Raw genomic sequence first — 9,292 nt, forward strand, 5'->3', positions numbered from 1 at the left:
CCCCTCACTTAGGTTATTAGAGTGAGGAGTTTGACGAGCCTGCCCACCGGGACGGGGTGGAGACTTGTCATGTTACAGTGAGGTGACATGTCAATACATCTGCATGTGCATTACATCGACGATGTTTTCTTTTGCATTTTTGTAACCACAACAAACTCCGAAAGACGTGAAACAACAAACCCGAGCGTTCTGAACCTGGTGCTTTTCCATTTTCACATTTTCAGCTCACTTGTTGATGCACCACACATTGAAAAAGAAATACAACGAAACACACACACAGCATTTGTAGCCGTACTGCATCAGGAACATCATGCAAGGGAGAACACCAGGCAAACAATTTGATGGTAGATTAAACATGTACCACAACATACATGCATGCTTCATTTCTCTATTATATTATGCTACATATTACTTCACAAACATCTGGCAATTGCAGCCTATCCAAGCATGCAGGGAAAACACCGTATACTTTGCCAATATATTACAGGGCTCACATGTAGACTGCCATGCATTAGCTCAGTCCTGTATTGAGGTGAAACTGTTAACGTCTAAACTCCCATTTCCAATAAGTGGGCATTCATTAGGATTAAAAGAAAAATGAGCTGTTAAGTCACATTATTTAATCAGGAGTGCATGATAAAAGTCATGATTCATTGTTGTACAGTAACATATAAGTACATTTGTGTGTTACAGGAAAGAAAGAGTAAAAAATATTTTAGATGTTCGCCTACTGGAGCTGCAGTGAAAATTAGGTCAGTTCATACTCATCCCTCTCACGTACATGCAGCCGTATAAGCATGTGATGCATACATAAATAACTATTAGGTTTGATGCTAGAAGTTAAAGGTATGTGTCACTGACTGTACTTTGAACCTTCAGTTTCATTAAATCATTCCTTTCATTAGTGATTCTTCGGGCCCATTTGTTTCTTGTTGTGCTGTATCTATGCAAACAGGCCACTAATCAGAAAATCTGAGTCATGCAGAAAGCATAAGCTGACAACTTGTACCCAGTAAACTGTGCCGGCTGGGTGAGACTCATGTACCGATATGCACTACTTTACGCCACACTCACACGAGCATTTTTAGCCATCATCACTTGCCTACTTAATTAATATTACAGTGACTGACAGCTTCAATACTGGGCTTTACCTGCCATCTTAACTCTGCTTGACAATGCAATGTATGCACGCTTTGCTGTGTCATCGCTGAACTCCTTGAGACTTCTTTTATTCAGTACTTCAATTTTTCTGCAGTTCCTTGAATGGCCACTTGAGGCTGGCTCTAAAAAAACATCAATCCCCATAGACCTCCATATTAAAATCCAACTTCACAGCAGAAAGAAACATGTTTACAGATACAAAAAAAGTTTTGCGGCCCATCGATAATTTCCCCTTTCATGACTTGTCTACGACAGGCAAATGTTTATATAACTTGCTTGTTTAAATTATATTAAGGCTTAAAGCTATGCATAACTATGGTAATGGCCACTTTGAGTGACAGCTAGCTGCTGGGATTCAGCTCTCAGTCTTCATTCAGCTTGCCTCAGATCCACCCACGCTCCATGTCTTTGCCCATTCTTGGATTAGCTTGGAGTTTGGTGGAGTCAGGCCCTGCCAAAATGGCGACGGAGCCACTGAAACTGAGCTTAACAGCGGCTCTTCAAAAACCTGTCACATGTCACAGAGACTACGTCCATGTTTTGTACAGTCTATGGCAAGAACACATACACAGTAAATAGCTGCTTTAAATTTGCTCTACAAATTAAAGCAACATCATGTAACTATTTTACCTTAATGTAACAGCCAACACTTTGATGGTACACTGACAAGCAATAGAAGAATGGTTCCTCTTTCATTCCCACTGTGCTCTTGCACAGTGTAACTTGAGTTTAGTGGGTACAGTCTCCCGCGAGAAGTGGGTAACACTTCACGGCACTACCTCACACACCATCAACTGTCATTGATTTTGGTGAAACTGAATTTTATAGAGAAAATATTTTCTGGTTTTCCCTCTGATGTCCTCCAGCTGCTCTGCCTCAACCCTCTGTGATGCTAATGTTAACTAATGCACATGTACAGCTCACATTTATGTATGCACAATGAATGGCACTAACAAAACTGCAGGGGCACAATACTGTAGAAAAAAAAATCTTGCATGACGTTGCTTTAAGATGAATCCACATGAGCACAATTGTACATCTGTGTTACGTTCGAGCACAAACTTGTTTACCTTGTTTCTGACCTATGGAGACAGATGGAGATGACAGCTTTGTTTACTGTGAAGTAATGGGACTGTATGGTGAATCTGACACAGTAGTTGCCCGGGGTAAAGTGTGAAAACTGAGGCAGCTCTACCTGCTGCTGCCTGTCTCTCAAGAACTAATAGAGGTGTGTGTTCAAGTGTGTGTATATGTTTGAAACTGGGGTAGGCTGCCAAGCACAGCCTATATGGACAGAGGGGAGTGCAGTGAAAAGAAGGTAAATGACAATGTATGTAGGGACAGGAAGGAGATGAGAGCAAAGAAATGCAGTAATAGAGAACGCTTCAGTGGTTTGACAAAAGAAATGCGAAGAGGGGTGGAGAGATGGAGTTATCCGGGGTGGAAATTCTGCTCTGACACAGGCCTGTCAGCACTCCCAGCAGCCATCTCAGAGCGCTGCCATCACTATGGTGACTGCGGAGTGTTTTCTTTAATAATAGGCAACTGTGAGCCCGTGAGCGTCCCCATGCACAGATACATTTACTCATACTTTAACGACACCTGTCAGAGCAGCCGTCTCCTCCAAACCTGATGAGCTCAACAGCTACTGCAAGGAAATGCACAGGCTTATGTTTGTTCATGCACACACACACACACACACACACACACACACACACACACACACACACACACACACACACACACACACACACACACAGATCCTTACAGACGAGTGCAGTCATCAGTGCAGTCAACAGATTGGAAGTCAAACTCTTCATGAAAGAGGCCTGAAGGAAAAGAGTTTTGACAAGGAATCTGTCTCGCTGTCTCCGCTTGACAAAACAAAAGCTTACACACTCTAAGTGGAACTCTGGGGAAGTGAGAGAGAGGAACAAATTACTGATATTGTTTGCGGAGGGATGTTTGGGGGCCTGCATCTGATGCTATCGCTACCGTCTGATGGTATCTCACCTTGAAGTGATCCTGGGAGATGATGCACCAGGGAGGGAGGCTTGGTCACGTCTCATTGCCATAAGCTGGATAACATGCAGCTGTTTACATCAGCTCAAAATCCCAGGATTGGGACCTCTATCGCACCAGATTACTTTTTATTTTTTATTTTTATGAGGTTCCCTCACTTCCGGTGGATGTAACTTCACGATCCTGTTTTGTATTCTGTTTAGATAATATGATGACTCAAAGATATGATTTATTCAATTCCATGTAAACTATGCTGTCATTATGACAGTATAAATCTGCCACCGACTGACTTCATCTCAGTCTTGGAATAACAACAGCAACCATAAAACGCATTTTTTCATGTTCCTGTAAGGTACTCACTCAGATGATAGCTGCTGACTCTGCTTATTAACCTTGAGTAGAGGTGCTCATTAAAACTGAAATTGATATGGTGCTCTATCTCCAGTTGCTTGACGCTTTTGTTCAGTATGGGAATGGCACTATAACCCAGAGTGCTTGGCAGTAGAGCAGCGGGTCGTTTTGGCTCTGCGGCCTGTTGTGTCTTTGTCAATCACCTGGCCCTGGGAGGAAATGGCTGTCTGTGGCATGGGCCAGAAACATCCTGGCAGGCACCTAGGACAGCTGAAACCATGGGAATGTCTACCGAATAGAAACTCAGAGCACTTCTCTTATTGCATTGTACAGGATTACTGCATAGACACTGATGTAGAGGTTTTCTTATGGGAACAGGGGAACCTGTTGGCGCTTTCCTTGTTTATGGAACTGATCAAGATTGCTTGCAGGATTTGTGGATTGTGTGCATTTTTGATATGATATTTACATGCCAGCAGATTTGGTGTCGGACAGTGCCGCTGATGAGCCAAAGTATAAGCCTCATTGTTCCTCAAATTACATGCATTGATAAAGCCAGAAACTTCATGCAGCATTTACTGCTACGCCTCAATAAGCATCTGGCTTTTATGCCAAAACTAGGGAAAGAAAGAAAGAAAGAAAGAAAGAAAGAAAGAAAGAAAGAAAGAAAGAAAGAAAGAAAGAAAGAAAGAAAGAAAGAAAGAACTTATTAAGTAAAAAGTTTTCATATTTCTTTTGCTGTATCGTGTTTGAACGTGTATCATGTTTGACTACATGACACAAGATAATAATTCTTTTTCAGTGAAGTAATGTGATATTTACTGAAAGTTCTCTGATGAAATTTGGGGACACGCAGACCGTGAAAAGTGGATGTGTCGTGGATGCCAGCCACCGTCCCCTCACGGGCTGCTATCACTGCAATGAAGAACGTGTTTGTTTTCCTGTATCAACACCTGAATGTGTGTAAATGTGCACTCCTGTGTAAATATAGATTATATTAGATGTTGTGTGTGAGTTCAGATGAAGGTTCATATGCATATTTCTGGGGAAATTTAGTAACCTGGTTAGTAACTAGCAGCAAGTGGCCAATTAGTAACTTTCCAGAAACACTTTCCAAATAATTTTATTATGAAGAACATTTGTTTTCAATCCAAGTGCAGCTTCTCGGAGCCAGTAAGAGCTCAATGAATACTGAAAGGCCATTTCTCAAACATTTGTCCCAAGTGCTTTGATGCCTTTAATCATTAAGCTTTTGTACAATAATATGAACTTCCTCAACTTTCCTCTATGACCTGAAGGAGTTCGCATTCAGACAGCAGCAAGCCAACAATATAGCAACATAAAGCTGGCCGAGGGAGGACGCATTACTCGGAGAATCCATATAGTTTGTCATCATTTGAGGCAAAGCTCAGTCATGATCCTGTAATCACTCTGAACCCATATAACAAAGAACAGACCATGCAAGTAAATCTGATTCAAAGCAATTTGTTCAATTATAGGGAGCTGGGGAGTGGAAACTGATACCCGGTATGAGACTTTAGTTCCACTGCATTCAGGAAAGGGTGAAAAAAATGCTTGTAAATGGCCACGACTGCTGCATTTCTCTCATAGCATGTGCACTGTTGCTTGAGGTGACACATTTACAAGTTGTCGTACTGAGTCGGTGACACTGCTGCAGGTGTATGGAGTGAGTCTGGGACAGCAGCAGGTATAGGCAGTGCATAGGTTACTGCTGCTGTCAGTAGTCAAGACAGGCCCTGGGAGATGTTCACACATGCAGTAACTGCAGACAACGTCTAAGAATAGCAGTTATGGTTCATTGTGAGAGTCTAGCTGAAGAAAAGTACTTTCCATCTGTTCTGCATTTGTTTCTTTTATGTCCAATCTGTGAAATCAAATGACAGCCACCTGCAGAAATAAATGAATGAATAATAGTGATAACTGTGTGTTACAGGAATGCAAGTCAAATCATATTCTCATCATATTCCTTTTCTTCTTTTCATTTTCTTTCATAATAATGTAATCTAATAATAATAATATGTGTAATTACATAAATAACGAATAATAAATAGTTAAATAGATATGGTTACTAAAGAGGAGAAAGTAACACAGTTGGGTTAAAACTGTTTTTGACTACATATTAACGAGCACAAAATGACTCATTAAATGTCAGAAACACGTACCTCAGTGTATTACACTTTACATAAGATGGTGATGATTTTTCTGTTTTTAATTTAAAAAGTTGCTCATTAAAAAATCAAGAAAAACCTGATCCAGTCCCTTTGTTCTTAGGTCAGATGTTGGTCATACTCACATAATTGAATTACCCTATCATATTCAAGTGTTTTCATGTTATTTCCGAGTCATGCCTCACATATTAGAGACATTCCCAGCATGATCAGATGTCTGATCTGCAAGAGGCTCTTTGACATCATCACTGTGGGCTGAACACAGACGTTATGCACTTTCACTTCTCTCTATTTTGTCACGTCTGTCTGACATGAGTGATATCATACAGACACATTTCTAACCAGCCTCTAAAGGGGAAGTTCTGAGTCTGTTGTTGTGTCTAAATACGCCGTGCTGTCAGTCATTCCCACCATGCAGTGACGTGATGATTGTGATGAGCGGTATTCTGTTATAATCTCTGTGGTTTCTGCTTCTCTTTTCTCCAGAGATGGCTGGGAGTGTCCTGCGGCTTCCAGGGGTGCATTCCCTTTGCCATGGGCAGCACAAAACCTCACGCGTTCCCTGCTGTAACCTTCTGGGAGTGGGGATTCACAGCTTCTGTCTCAGCATGCTTACTCCCTTGTTTTCACGTCCAACCTGTCACTGTGGTTGTATGTTTTCCACACAAGAGCACGGGTTAAAAATTCCCAGTTAGTGCGCCTCTCAAGCTTGCAGTGAATGTGTTTCTCAAAGTTGCAGTAAATGCTTATGTCTTTGTGAAAAAGGTCACAAATTTGACAAGAACAGAACTGAAAGACAGTTCCAAACGCTTTCCTGTAAACTACAAAAACAATTACATGTCAAAAAGGTCACAAGGTACTATGGAAATTCCAGACTCACTTCTTAGATTGCAAGTTTTTCTGGGAAATGTTTACCAATAAGTTATGCAAATACAAATAAACACGTATAACCTGAGGCAAGTGTAGCCAACATATGCACATGCACACTTTCACATGCACACAGTCACAAAAGAAAAAGTATTTAACCCATTGAAAGTTGCTGCTCTGGGTGCCAAATTTATGGTGAGAACACAGCAGAGAGCAAACAAGCAAGGAAGTGTAGGATGCTTCATGAATACTAATTTGGTGCTATTAGCCAAAAGGCTACCACATGAGACAGCTGGAACATGCCTGATAGCAGAATCTGTTGAACAGGGGGGAAATTGTTGTTTCAGCAGCATCACAAACCTTTGTCAACTTTAGTCCAAAATCACTAGCTTTTACCAACAACATTAGCATATTACGGACAATACAGCATTGTGAGACTGTTGTGTGAGATGGTGACCCCACTGGCAAAGAACTGCTGTTGAGAGTGGAAAGTGGGAAGGATGGAAGGAATAGGAAGGGGCAATAACAGCCTGAATCAGTGGAGCCAGGAGCCTGACATCTCAGGTACCCACACTCGCTTGCTTTGCCAAGCACTGACTTCACTCCTGCTACTGGCGGTGTATGAGTGTGTGTTTCTGTGTGTGTGCGTCACAAGAGTGGCAAGAGGTCATCTGTGACAAAAACATGCCCTGGTCTCCACATAAATAATCCGGTTCTTATTTTCCTGTATTTTTTTGGTAATCCCTTGCCCCTGGGGATGTGACAACTTGAGATTAATCCATACTTAATGGACACGTTGGATATGACCACAGCTTCCATGTCGCAAAGCCAGCCTATAAGAACTGGGTCAACTGCCAAGAGGAGGTGATTAAGGTTTGTCTGCTTGACAGGCACCCAAAGCCTGACAAAGAGAGGTAAACTCAACTCAGGCGCCTTACTTCTCATGGAGGTGAAAGATGAAGGCACCCACCCAAAACCCACAGACCTACAGGGGCGGAGTACCCCACCCTCTGATCGTTTACATGCCCATGACCTCCATCTCTGCAGTGATCCAAAGCTATTACTTTCATCTTGGACCTATCCGTCATACTTTATTATTACCACTTCTTGGCTATACAACATTTTATTGCAAAAATCACTGACAAACATAAGTAGCATGCAGATTCAAGTCCAACTCTGGAGCCAGGGGTGCAAGGTGAGCTAGGCACTCTGGAGTGTTCCCCACAGGTTGGAGATACAGGAGTCTGCACTCGATGGGGAATGATGTGATTTACGGACGTCAATGGTGCTCCCCTCCGCTGGTTTTGTTGGATCACGGATGGCTTCGATGATCGCTGGGTCTCACAATGTCTCCCAGACGCAAAAGCATGACTTAATCTGTCCAGTAAAAGCCAGCAGGCCCACTGCTGCCGCAGGCCTGGCTAGGCTTGGCTGGGACTGCGCTGGGCTGCGGTGCGCTGGGTTGGCTGCAGAGGGCTGCAGCTGCCAGATAGCTACGTCAGAACCAAGCAACAGACTGAGTGATGAGGATAAACAAAATCAGCCTGATGTGTTTGGAGGTGGAATTATTATCAGAATTTAATATTCATGTGTCTGTGAAAGTAAACAATACTGTACATTGTTATTTGTGAGGTGTAATTTCAGTGAACTATGTGCTCATAGCTTGTAAGGCTGTTCAGACAGATGGCTTGCAGTGACCTGTCATGGTACTGGCATGAGATTTTGATTAGATTGTACTGTAGTGGAGGTTTTGAGTGTCCTCCCTCCTGGTCTAACTGCAGCTTTTGTATGTTCCTGTTCAGCAATATGTTTGTCAAGTACATTACTTCAGAGCAGATATACCATAGATGGCAATTATATTGCAATGCTTAATGGTTAAACTTCATGGTTCACGGTTTATTGTTGCTTTTGCTCTGCCTGTAATGCAAAACAGGTGAGGGAGGCAGTGCCACTGAGGTATGGCCTGCGTGGCTCGCCAGTTTGGATTGGGCAGCTCTTGCCCATATATCCTTCCTTGATGTATCAACCCTCCCCCTGCCTGCAATGGCCCTACCCTCACCCCTTTTGAACCAGACCTGGTCCATTAATGACATCCATTTTGGGAGGCGGTAAGCGAGGTCCTTTTATGTGGCAGCGATAAAATAGCTTTTTGCCTATGCTTAGCAATGGTGCTGCTCTGGGCAGTAGACCATTACGTGAAAATAAACCTAATTATTCACTGTGCAGCTACAACTGTGGCCCCCAGTCTCCAGCTGCAAACTCAGACTAATGCTCTGACCTCGGCTCCTGGGCCTCATGAAGCTCAGCCTTCACCATTTCTGTAAAGCTAACCAAAAGGGTAAGACTGATTCACTTAACCAATAACTGGAACAATGGTCTTAACTCTAAAATCATAACCATCATCCGATTCTGTCTACTATAATAATCTGTGAAGTGTCCTCTTTCCGTGCATTAACTCCAACCTGATGTAAGCGGGTTTGAAAAAAACGTAACCAGGGAATATATCTGGTAAATCTTAATCTAATAATTCCCATTTGGGCATGAATACATATGTAAATGAGGCTGGAGGGGTTGCGTCAAAGGGGCAAATGGTGTAAGTCTGAAATGCTACAAACATGAACCATATGTGTTTCCCTCTTTGTCTATAAATGCAGTCAGATGGCTTTGTTCTTGCACTACCCCCTAGGTTCTGTTCAACCCAG

This window comes from Chaetodon trifascialis, chromosome 15, assembly GCF_039877785.1.
Source record: "Chaetodon trifascialis isolate fChaTrf1 chromosome 15, fChaTrf1.hap1, whole genome shotgun sequence".
Classification (NCBI taxonomy): domain Eukaryota; kingdom Metazoa; phylum Chordata; class Actinopteri; order Chaetodontiformes; family Chaetodontidae; genus Chaetodon; species Chaetodon trifascialis.